Genomic DNA, 13,627 nt, shown 5'->3' with positions numbered 1-13,627 from the left:
CAGAGAAGCGTTCGAATATGTTGTGCATTAGGTTTCTGAAGCAAGGCAAGACAGGATGCAAAGGGGCACACTAAAATCCTCTAAAGTAGTTGGTGGGGTTTTTTTTTCTGCGTCCTTTTTAAGGACTGTGGTTTCAATTTTAATAGAATTTTGAAAAGACAAAAGAAGTCACACAATGTTGTTTTACATAATTAATATTATGTTTGTAATGTTTTTATCTAAGTCAAATATTATAAGTTTTATGTTTTATTTATGCGAACTTCTATACGTATTTGAAGAGGCGACTACAAAACCTCATTATTTGTTCCCTGCAACTCTGCAAGACCAATTCAGATTTCAGCTGTCTCCAACAGAGAGAGCAGAGCTTTTACATTTATCTGCAGCACTCCTCATAGTTCTTATCTACTACAGTACGAATTTAGTTACTTATTCTAAAAAGACCGTTTTGACCGTTTTCAACTCTGTCTACCAAAATTTGAATTTCAAATCCAACTAGGTAGGTACATATATCTTCAAAAGCCATCGAGTCATAGGTATTCATGGAAAATGCTATCTCAGCTGTCACAAAGAAATGCTCATGAAATCCTTGTGACAACTTTATCTGAACCTTGTGAAAAACCCTTTTTCTCCGAAACAATGAAGAGTAAATAGAGTTTATATGTATGTAATAATATATGTATGTAATAATGTAATATGTATGTAATAATAATAAAGTACATAATGCCTCTCTGAGATAAGAGAAGGCCTCATTCAGACTGGGTGAGATTAGGCCTCATTCAGACTGGGTGAGATTAGGCCTCATTCAGACTGGGTGAGATTAGGCCTCATTAAGACTGGGTGAGATTAGGCCTCATTCAGACTGGGTGAGATTAGGCCTCATTCAGACTGGGTGAGATTAGGCCTCATTCAGACTGGGTGAGATTAGGCCTCATTCAGACTGCGTGAGATTAGGCCTCATTCAGACTGGGTGAGATTAGGCCTCATTCAGACTGGGTGAGTTTAGGCCTCATTCAGACTGGGTGACTTTTAGTGCCAAAACACGTTTTGAGGTCCCTAGAGCCTAAATCCAAAGTTTCAGCCATTGGTCCGTGTGTGTGTCTGTCTGTCTGTCCTTCTGTCTCTTTGTAAACGAAATATCTCGAGAACGGTAAGAGATAGAGACTTGAAATTTGGAATGCAGCTTTTAAATGTGACAAGGATGCGACACGAAACTTTTGGTTAAGATCGGTGCAACGCTTGGCGGTATTTGGGCCGCTTTTTGGCGGGTTTCGGTATAATTTAACTATATCTCGGGAACAGTATGAGCTAGAGACTTAAAATTTGGTATGAAGTCGACAAATGTGACAAGGATGCAACACAGAACTTTTGGTTAGGACAGGTGCTGCAAATGGCGGCATTTTGGCCGCTTTTTTGCGGCTTTCGACCACTTTTTGGCGGTTTTCAGCTAATACTGACTAACGGTTAGAGATATTGTAAAAATTACAATAGAAGAACACCCAAATAAGCATCTTTCAATGGGATAAGGAAAGTCGTGTGATGTTCACACCAGATTTTTGTATATGGTCCAACGTTAGAAGACATGGAACTATTAGATGCTGTATGTTGGACCTCACCTACTTTATGTTCTAGATAAAAGCAACTTATGTATATACCTAGGTACCTACATACCTAGGTAAATACATATATCATAGGTGAGAAAGTAGGTAGGTATCTTGTTAGTTAGTTAGTTAGATTAATTAAAATTATCCAGTACCTATAGATGTAGCTATGTATGTAGGTAAAATTAGATTAAGACCTTATACCTAAATCTACAATGTACTTAATTGTATGTCATGTACCAATATGTTGCTATATGTACCTACCTTATAGTAACGAACTTCAAGTAATGAATCAACATAAAGAACATACATAGAATATGTACATACCTATCAGGAGCGGCATTTGGATAAAGTTATAGCTAGTAACTTTAGAGATAAAAATAGAGTTATAACTTTAGCTTAGCTAGAGATAAATAGAGTTATAACTTTAGCTTAGCTAGAGATTGATATTGTAAATGTTACAACTGAACACCCAAATAAGCACCATTCAATAGGATAAGGAAAGTCGTGTGATGTTCACACCAGATTTTTTAGGGTTGCCATGGACTGGACAATCGCCCGCTTATTGTAGAATGGAGGATAAAACCCCCCATCAATAAAACCCTTACCAGTTATAGGTATACCTACAGTGACAATTTATGTACTTTAAACCTCAAAAATTAAAATACCTATGTAAATAAAAAAGGTTCAATAAATTAGACCGGTTTAAAACTACTGAAATATTTCAACTAATAAATTCGAACCCGAGCACTTCCGATTGCAAATCCAGTGGCAATGACCACGTGACCATGAAATATACCGAGGCGTGCTTCCACTAAAATATGAGAGGATTCAGTGGATTGTGAGGATTATTCATTGCGTTAGTGGATAATACTTAGTGGTTTATGTCCATTGGTGAAAGTGAATCTACTGTTCAGTAATTTGTAGCGTTGTCCGTTCAATAAATCGACTGCCTTAATCGAAAAAGAATGAATTTAAATTTTATTCTAAACTAAATATTCATCAAATGATAGGTAATACCTGCCTATCTCTATTAATTGAAACGGTATTGTATAGGTATCTAATGCCTATCTCAAAATATAATTTCCGCTATTGACTCGGAAGCAATTTTTAATATTAGGTAATTTTTACCTTAAACTATAGGTAGATATTTATCTTTTTTTTTTTTATTAATCCTTTAAAAAAACCTCGAACCGCCAACCTCCAAACTCCAGGCTTGAAGTTCACCTCAGCACTCAAAATAAGACGGACCACTCGGACCAGTGTGACTTATAGTGTGACATAACTTGATGAATCAAGAAAAACCAATTACATAAACTCAGTTCCTTGTTCTTAAAAACACCAAATTAGAGTAAGAAATTTTCCTATTGTTTTAGTAGTTCATCTATTTAGGCGCCTTACAAGCATATTGTTCTCTCTATTTACCGCTATTATCTCTATGTATTTACTATATATACATTGTAGTACCTATAGGTAAATGGGAAAAGACAATAGACCAGTCAAATTCACACAGAAAATGAAAAACAATTAAAACATGCCCTAACTAATAAAATAATAGGCGGTAGGTAAATTCTAAACAATTCAATAGGTACATTACGAGTTTTGAGTACTAATTCAAATTAACCCTCCGTTGGTGAGGTGGTTTCTTCTGACACTTGGAGCTGTATGAAAAAAAAAATGCAGGCAGATAAAAATTCTGAAACCCAACTCTATATACCAATTAACAATTTGAGTTCTCAAGCAAAGAAGCTTTTAGAGTTTTGGACTATGTGGTGTGAGTCATATTAAGGAGCGCGGTAGCGCTCCGCCCCGCCAAGTCAAGAAATTTTGACCGTAACTACATACCTATGCTAGGTATGACTGACGTGGTACTCAAAGGGGTAATCAGGATCTAAAGGCAAGGCCCTTGTCGGTGTAACCATTCTTGTCTGTCTGTTGCTGCTCTCTTTATTTGTTAGTATGAAGAACAGCCCATCAGTTGTTGAATATCGTCAAAATAGGATTTGCGGGATTGCGGGGTCTTCTTCCTATATAGGACACTCTAGGTCTTTTCCCTAATACTCTTCCTTCAATGATGTTGGTAAGGGGTATAAGGGTTAAAATTAAAAACACACCTATAGTAAAATAGTAAATGTAAAACAAATTACGAACCGTACCTATCTATGTACCTCTACGAGTTGTATTCAGTACGAATTGTAAACAATTAAACGCACAGGCAAATACAATAGGATGCAAATTGCAAAGTCTATGCCGCCCACACCCAGGAGAAGAAAATCTGAATTGACACAAAATATATATGTAATATAGACTTATACGTAGAGTATAGAGGTCGCACTTCATTGTTTAAAATAAACAGAACGAAGTGTTGAGGGAAATGATAGGAAACTAATGAGGCCTAAAGACCACCCTCATGGCTTTTCCTGGTTTAGGTAAACACGGAATAGCCAGCCTAAGACCAGCCACTCACTATCAGGTAGACCTGACAGGTACGGCTGAAAAGGTCCGCCTGTCAGGTCTACCTAATTGTGTGTGTGCTCATCAGGTATCAGGTAGACCTGACAGGCGGACCTTTCAACCGTACCTGTCAGGTCTACCTGATAGTGAGTGGCTGGCCTAACAGACCGTTCACACTGCACGAATTTTTCTTTACGAATTTTTTTCGTCCGAAGTTACGATTTTTCTCAATTTATTGAACTTTAGGTAGTCTATAGGTCGTGACTCGATTCCCGCCCGGTGAGAGCTATATTCTAAACTAAACAGATAAGGTTCGTTCTTGGAACAGCTATATAGACTTATCATATCCTGTCTTCCTTCTCTTTGCTCTCGGGACGATGGGACCTCCTTAGTTACAGTTCCCTCTATGAAACATCTTTTATTTTTTTAAAAATTGGTCATGTTTAGAGAAAGAAACCTAGTTTTCTCCTGATATTAATCGATTTTTGAGTTGGCCTGACTAAAAACCTCTCTAAAGGTTAAATGTTTTAGGTTTAATATTTCCTTATTCAAATTTAACCACACCAGGGCACTAGCAGGTACCTATAGTTTTAATAAGATAAATCGATTTTTGAGTTGGCCTGACTAAAAACCTCTCTAAAGGTTAAATGTTTTAGGTTTAATATTTCCTTATTCAAATTTAACCACACTAGGGCACTAGCAGGTAGTTTTAATAAGATGAGTAGGTAAAGTGTCTGTCCCAAAGACTTTTAACTCATTTTGATTTCACTCTAAGGTTATTCAGCAGTGGTTTGTTCTAGTCTTCTATTAATCTACATTTTAAAAGTCTATGACAGCCAGCCTAGTTAGCTTGGTTGGTAGTGCATCTGCCTTGTAAGCGCTAGGCCGCGGGTTCGATTCCCGCCCGGGTCGGATTTTATCCTGATGGGATAATGTTCGTTCTCGGAACGGCTGGCTTTCTCCTATCCTGTCTTCCTTCTCTTTTCGATTTCGGGACGATAAGACCATAGCAGTTACAGTTCCCTCTGTCAAACCTCTTTAAAAAAAAAGTCTATGACAAGTACGAGTATGTAGGTAGGTACATAGGTATTCCTACAAACTAGAAAATTTATAAGAATTTTACAAAATAATTTATCTCCCTACATACCTAGCTATCTAGCTTTGTGAAAAATGGAGATATAAGAATAATATATTCACTAAAAATGATTTTGGGTGAGTAAAAACACTTGGCTTTATGTTTTACATATATTTTTATTAAATTACAGGTGGATCCATTTCGGCTGTTACGCCATCATCAGTAAAGAATACACTGATGATGGCGTAACAGCCGAAATGGATCCACCTGTAATTTTAATAAAAATATATGTAAAACATAAAAGCCAAGTGTTTTTACTCACCCAAAATCATTTTTAGTGTTTGAATTGTTTTACCAAGTGTGTGTACCCCAGGCAAAAAAAAAAAAAAAAAAAAAAAAAAAGACATACGAGTAGGTACCTATCAGTACCTAGATAGTATAATATTGTAGACATGTTTAAAATTATTTTCTTTCTCTACGTCTTGAGAGTCTCTCCCAGTTGAAAAATGAAAATAATAAGAATATCTAAAATAGTATTATTATTATTATTAGTCAGCTCTCATGGCGTAGTGGTCACTGCGCTCGCCTTGCACGCGGGAGACCCGGGTTCGATTCCCGGCGGGGTCAAGAAATTTGTATCATGCAAATGATTGATTCCGTGACTGGCTGTTGCGGGGCCCACTCAGCCTCGTGAGGAAAATGAGTAGCTATGTAATATTAGTGCGCATAGCGACCGGTGCCAGCATGGTAGGTAAATATTGGATTTTAGGATTATTGAGATATTGGGAAAATCCTACAATGCTGCAGTGAGCACCAAAGTTGTGATATAATAACACAAAGAAACTGCATTTACATAAACACTTGTTCGACTACCACCTAGAAACTAGACTAATCATCATTATTTAATTACCTACCTACTAAAAACTGGTAATAAGGAACATGTAGTACCGACGGTCTATAAACAATAGATAGGTAGTAGATGTAGGTACTTACGAGCACCTAAGTGTGTGGTATCTGTCATTGATACAACATTAAATACATAATACAATCAAACAGAATAAATAAAACAATGTCCTACCTATGTAAACAAATTAGTTTGCCCTCTTGTGAAGGGTTTCTAATAGACCAGACTAGAATACTAGATACCTATGTACATGATAATTATACATATCTAGTACCTGTTTAATAACAATTTATTTGTACTTCTTCTTCTTTTGAGTACTTCTTCTTCTTCTTCTTCTTCTTCTTCTTCTTCTTCTTCTTCTTCTTCTTCTTCTTCTTCTTCTTCTTCTTCTTCTTGTACTTCTTCTTCTTCTTCTTCTTCTTCTTCTTCTTCTTCTTCTTCTTCTTCTTCTTCTTCTTCTTCTTCTTCTTCTTCTTTTTACTTTCCTTATCCTATATAGGATCTCACCCAAAATCATTTTTAGTGTTTGAATTGTTTTACCAAGTGTGTGTACCAACAAATAAGTTAATACAAACTTATTCCTTTGATGAATAATATATTCTCTTGGACCCTCTTACCTGGTAGGTACCTATACAGATGTTGGTATAATTATGTAAACAATAAACACTTGAACTTTTGGTTAGGACAGGTGCTGCAAATGGCGGCATTTTGGCCGCTTTTTTGCGGCTTTCGACCACTTTTTGGCGGTTTTCAGCTAATACTGACTAACGGTTAGAGATATTGTAAAAATTACAATAGAAGAACACCCAAATAAGCATCTTTCAATGGGATAAGGAAAGTCGTGTGATGTTCACACCAGATTTTTGTATATGGTCCAACGTTAGAAGACATGGAACTATTAGATGCTGTATGTTGGACCTCACCTACTTTATGTTCTAGATAAAAGCAACTTATGTATATACCTAGGTACCTACATACCTAGGTAAATACATATATCATAGGTGAGAAAGTAGGTAGGTATCTTGTTAGTTAGTTAGTTAGATTAATTAAAATTATCCAGTACCTATAGATGTAGCTATGTATGTAGGTAAAATTAGATTAAGACCTTATACCTAAATCTACAATGTACTTAATTGTATGTCATGTACCAATATGTTGCTATATGTACCTACCTTATAGTAACGAACTTCAAGTAATGAATCAACATAAAGAACATACATAGAATATGTACATACCTATCAGGAGCGGCATTTGGATAAAGTTATAGCTAGTAACTTTAGAGATAAAAATAGAGTTATAACTTTAGCTTAGCTAGAGATTAATAGAGTTATAACTTTAGCTTAGCCAGAGATAAATAGAGTAACTTCATTCCTTGTGGTTAAGACAGCTCGTGCCATGAATATAATATGGTTTAATCCAGTACCTACTGTAAGTTGATCCAGTGAGGTTAACGCGGACCAGCCAAAGTGGTGTAGTGGTTAGTGCGCTGGACCCCAGATCTGGAGGTTGGTGGTTATCATCCATATCACAGGACCTTACGATCCTCAAACGCCCGGTCGGGTGGGAATAATCAAAATCGGAGCCACACTGCAGTGTGGACATACGTAATGGCATGCCATCACGTCACGTGAGCTCACGTGACGTGATAGTAGTGTGGCTGTCCTGAACGAAAATTACCTACAATATTATGGTAAAACTTTCAACTATACACCTTTCTGACTATATCTTGAATAGAAATACCTTGTTTATCCTACTGGGATAGGACTGAAAAGTCCCTTTACCCCCGCAGTCTAACCAAGGTGTTATACATATAATTTGACATATTATAGGGAACATCGAACATAGTACTTGGTGTAACTTCTGCCTTTACTTCGCTCGATCACTAACCCCGTCTCCTCCATTTTCTCATCCACAGGACAAGTGAGCTCGTGGCTCTCATGGCTATCTCCTCCACCCTCTTCCTCTTCCTCCACACCCGAGACCTACACCAGCAACTCAAACAAATGGAAGTGAGACTGGACCCATCCTCATCCAGTGGTGGCAGCTCATCCGGTAGTAATGCAGGTAAGACATACTATGAAATGGAGACAGTGGAGGTGGAGATATACTATGGCAGCGAAATTATTGGTCCAAAAAACTGTAAAGCTCTCTCAGAAAAGTGCCCTTCTAAAGACATAATCGGGTCTATTTTCATTTCATTCATTTGTAGCGTCTTCTATTCAGAAGGTTGCTGTATTTCTTCTACTTTGTGTTTCCACTCCTCTCGATTCTCTGCCATCCTCTTCACTTCTTCATATGTCACCAATCCTGTCCATTCCTTCACGTCATCCATCCACGTTCTTCTTTGTCTTCCTCTTGCTCGAACTCCATCAATCTTTCCATTCTTTCCTTCGATGATCTTGGTTGGCAGCTTTCCATTTGACCCTCTCAAGATATGACCGGCATAGCTCACTTTCCTTTGTTTGATGAACAGTTCGCAGTTAAGGATCGGGTCTATACCTACTCTAATAAATTAATAATCAAGTGCTCTTACATAATTATGCTCAAATGCCAAATTGTATGAAAATCGGACAAACCGTTCAGCAGTTATGATGAAACTAACAGGGAGACCAAAAGAAAAATCATTCAACACTTACAACTCCTTTCCTTCGGTATATGATACCTACATTAGGGTGGCCCTTTTTTTTCGAAAGTTCGAAATTGAAGGCGATCCCCCCCTAAAATGGTTCCAATATATATAAAAAAAATCTGCAAAGATTCAGCTCGATTGGAAAAAATTAACCCGTGGCACAACGAGCTCAAAGTTTAAATGTGCTTTTACATGCAGTTTTCCCTAGTTTGATGTATTAATTCGGGCCAAAACTTGAAAAAAGAGAAATATGGAAGATTTTATTTGATTCGGGGGTTTTCGAGGTCGCTGAATCCGAATATGATAACCGTTTTTCTCGGTTGTTTCAAAAAAGGCGTTTTTTTTTGCGTTCCACCATTTTAGGGGGGGGGATCGCCTTCAATTTCGAACTTTCGAAAAATAAGGGCCACCCTAATGATACATGCTATGGACTATGCTATGAAATGAAGGAAGGTACATACAAACATACATGCTATAAGATGAGGGCCTAATCGGGTCTAAACGGAGTTACTGTGAGATATAATATTCTTTTATGAGCTGTCCGTAATTAGGAGATCATCTTCACTAATAACTATGAACACTAAACCATATGGCCCGTGGCTATATCTAGTTAACCTACATTGGCGAATTTTATTATTTGGATAGTAGAAATGAAATAAAAAAATGTTGAAAATGAGAGACAAAAATGTTACCTAATTTTAAAATTTAAATATGTATTTACCAACCATCTTTTAGCAATGCAAGAAGTAAAATATTGAATCGTCTTGCTTCTTGCCCATCTGATAAGCAAAATGATCTTGTTCGGTTTTCACTTTTTTAACATTTGCAAATTTTTAAATAGTTCCTTATAACTTATTCGTAATAAGTACAAACAGTTCCTTATAAGCTTATAATATACTATTCAGTATCTGTTATAGATGGTATAGTTAAAATAAATAATAACCAAAGTTCTTTATATCTCTTTGACTATTATTATCAGGGGTCATTTTAGTATCAATTTCTTCACTCTTCCTATCAAACTCTCTGGGCATTTAACATTTGGCATTTACAACTAGAATGTCATTATAGCATCTAGCATCTCCTTGCATGTTGTCTGACCATTGGCCATTTTAGTATCAATTTCTTCACTCTTCCTATCAAACTCTCTGGGCATTTAACATTTGGCATTTACAACTAGAATGTCATTATAGTATCTAGCATCTCCTTGAATGTTGTCTGACCATCAGGTCGACATGAGAGGATGTCAAAAACCAAAAACTTTCACAAATCACACTTACAAACACCTCACATATCACACCGAACAAATTTGCCTTTCAATTTAGCACTTCGCATCCTCCACACTAATCTATCAATTTACAGATTAGCACCTTGTGTTCGATATGGGTTTGTTGCCAACTTCAGTATTGCTTTCAATATTTCAGAGCCAGCCTAGTTAGCTTGGTTGGTAGGTACTGTTGGTAGCGTGTCTACCTGGCCCGGATTTTACCCCGACATTTGGCATTTACAACTAGAATGTCATTATAGCATCTAGCATCTCCTTGCATGTTGTCTGACCATTAGGTCGACATGAGAGGATGTCAAAAACCAAAAACTTTCACAAATCACACTTACAAACACCTCACATATCACACCGAACAAATTTGCCTTTCAATTTAGCACTTCGCATCCTTCACATTAATCTATCAATTTACAGATTAGCACCTTGTGTTCGATATGGGTTTGTTGCTAACTTCAGTATTGCTTTCAATATTTCAGAGCCAGCCTAGTTAGCTTGGTTGGTTGGTACTGTTGGTAGCCTGTCTACCTGGGCCGGATTTAACGCCGAACTGATAAGGTTCGATCGGCTGCCATACCCATTGTTTGCCATATCCATAAAAAAGAGTAATCTAATGGAGGAGTTGCAATTGGGAAAATATTATTAATAAAAGGTCGATTCCTACGTAAAAAGTTGTGAAAAATCCAAATCTGAAGTCAAAACTCCGAAAAAGTAACTTTAAAAGGTCGAAAATTTAATTTTTAATTGCCGTTCTAATGAAAAAGTTCAAAGAGTTATGACGTCAGATTTCACGTCAAAATGCGCAGAAACGCTTGCGCACAAACAAACGAAGTGGGAGTCATGAATTATGACGTCGTTGCATACGGGAGCGTATGCCGTGACGTCAAACTTCACGATTTACCGGTATTTTTTAAATCGATTTATCTCGGTATCTAAAAAAAATTTAAAAAAAGGTTAAAAGACCCCGGGGTTTTGTTTTTTTTTTTTTTTTTTTTTTTTTTGTGATTTCAAAGCAAGAAATGGAGATCTTAAATTATTCTGCCTCCTTATGATGTAATCTGTGAGATAAGAGGTGTCCATAATGTTTGGTGCTTAAATGTACGTCCATCGTGGTAGGTAGGTATACTCAGATCATTAGGGATTGAGCTAATTTAGAAGACTCTTTCCCAAAATTGTTGTTAATGGTGGAGATGTCTCTTTTCCGTGGACAAGATCGGAAGAGCGTCGTGATTTATGAATCTGTCATAAGTAGACCCAATTTGGAGCAATGTGACACCTCTTGAGATTTTGGTAAGTCACTTAAACATTTGACACATGAAAATCTCCCAGAAACAGGTTAGAAGATTACCTAGGTACTTGGTTTTTTTTTTTTTTTTTTTTTTTTTTGTGATTTTCCAAAAAGCAAGAAATGGCGAGATCTTAAATTATTCTGCCTTCCTTAATGATGTAATCTTGAGATAAGAGGTGTCCTAATGTTTGGTGCTTAATGTACGTCCATCGTGGTAGTAGGTATACTCAAATCATTAGGGATTGAGCTATTTAGAAGACTCTTTCCTCAAAATTGTTGTTAATGGTGGAGATGTTTTCTTTTCCGGGGCAACAAAAAAAAAAAAAAAAAAAAAAAAAAAACCTAGGTACTCGTATGACAATGCAAAAGGTCCCGGATTTAAGTCTCAGAGTTGACAATAAATTTGCACAGTCAAAGGATTTGATTTTTGCAATCGACTGATCATGTACTTCCCTACATAGATTACATGATATTACATCTAATTAACTATGAGATGACAACCTAAATATTCAGGTTCTATCGAGTATCTCTATAGGTACCTATACGTACAGGATAGGTAACCCAATTCAGATTCACAGTCTAATCATAAAACAAGTTGATGATGTGCATACAAACATATTTTGGAAACCAGTTTTTGTGTTGATTAATAATTTTTATCGCAAAAAACGTCATCTTCCTTTCTCTCGGTTAATAGGTCATCTCTAGATTGCCAAGAATTTATTATCAATTTGATTATTTTATTTACTATCTTTATTAATTTAGGTACTGTCGCACTAACAACATACATATTAAGCTGGCAACGGTCTAACCTAATCTGCTGACATAAATATTTTTTGTCATCGAAATACGACTGCAAATTTTTGGCTGGGATTCGAACCCTGGACCTTCTGCAAGCGGTACCATTCACGGAACCAACAGTTCATGAAGAATAAATGCAGCAGTACGCCTACGATTTGTCTCTCTAATGTAGATTGATATCTATTAACTACCTATAAGTTCCTGGTATAAGTATCTACATGAAATAATTATTTATTATCTACCGTGATTTGGGGTAACATTGTCCCTTCGTGGGTAAGGTGAGTAATTGAACGAAGGAAGTGAATTCCAGGTTTTGTTTTTAGTTTGTCTTGATATTTTGCAATTTAGTCTCTTTGTTTCACTATAATTCTCGAACGGTTTGTCCGATTTTGCTGAAAATTGACGAAAATCATGCTCAACAGAGAGAGGAAAATTTCTTGTAAAATCTCAAATGGATTTTGTCCGATTCTGATGAAAGAGATTTGGACAAAATAGAAGTAGGTTAGGACCAATGTTACCCCAACTTACGGTAGTTATGAGATATTATTTCATACCATTTAACTCTTTAACTAATTTGTTACGTGGCTATTATAGATGAAAAGAGTCTCTCTCTCTCTCTCTCTCTTTACGTGTCTATTATAGATAAAAAGAGTCTCTCTCTCTCTCTCTCTCTCTCTCTCTCTCTCTCTCTCCCTCTCTCTCCCTCTCTCTCCCTCTCTCTCTCTCTCTTTCTCTCTCTCGTAAATTAAACAATAAAATTAGATTCTATTAAATAAAATGCATTTATCGGACGGTTAGGTAGCTGTACTAATTGATGTCCGGGTCACTTATTAACTGCACTACTGGTTAGGTAGCTGTACCAACCTACCAACTAATTGACGGTCACTTATTATCTGCAATTCGAGCAATTCAACACTACAATAATGATTGGTTTCAAATACTAAACTATAAGGGAATAATCACTATTAACAAAAAAAAAAAAATATATATATATATACCTATAATTAGGTATATATATTTGATAGGGGGAACTGTAAAAAGGTCTTATCGTCCCGAAATCGAGGAGGAAAGGAGGACAGGATTGGAAAAAGCCAGCCGTTCCGAGAACGAACCCGCTCTGTTTATGATTTTCTTCGCCCCGGGCGGAAATCGAACCCGCGACCTAGCGCTACGTTCGACGCTATCTAGGCTGGCGGCTGGCGTTAAGTTCTTTAGTATGACCACTGATTTTAGAAGTGCATTACAATGTTTCAAATTCAAAGTTTACACAAAAAGCCCAGTCCGAGACTCAGGTACCGATAGGACTATATTAGGGGCATAAGGTGTGGGGAAATGGAGTGAATGTGTCAGTGGAAGCGTATTTGCGAAGAGAGAATAGGATTTCCCCACAGTTGATTGTAAAAAAAAGGCGAAAAGAAATAAAAAATCCGTAGTATTGCAAAAATAGTAATAATATAAATATGTAGGTTTTTAATAACTGTTCGAAATACACAAAAAATGTCCAAAATAATAAAATGTTCCGATGAGTTAAGAATGTCCGAGAAAAATCTGTGAAAATCTGAATTGAAAAATCTGAAATGTGTCCTGAAACTGGCCAAAAAAAAT

General features: G+C 36.6%; 1 long non-coding RNA gene across 1 annotated transcript in view; it reads left to right on the top strand.

The window, feature by feature from the left end:
- Window positions 1–8,055, top strand: part of LOC113471302 — a 17,227-nt gene extending 9,172 nt beyond the window's left edge. The window contains exon 2 of the long non-coding RNA XR_003394053.1: window positions 7,947–8,055. This is a non-coding gene — a long non-coding RNA (uncharacterized LOC113471302). The remainder of the gene's footprint in view (window positions 1–7,946) is intronic.
- Window positions 8,056–13,627: the final 5,572 nt, after the last annotated feature.

This window comes from Diaphorina citri, unplaced genomic scaffold (genome assembly GCF_000475195.1).
Source record: "Diaphorina citri unplaced genomic scaffold, Diaci psyllid genome assembly version 1.1 scaffold2269, whole genome shotgun sequence".
Lineage (NCBI taxonomy): Eukaryota > Metazoa > Arthropoda > Insecta > Hemiptera > Psyllidae > Diaphorina > Diaphorina citri.
The sequence above is the reverse complement of the archived record's forward strand: the minus strand, read 5'-3'. Positions and strand labels throughout refer to the sequence as shown.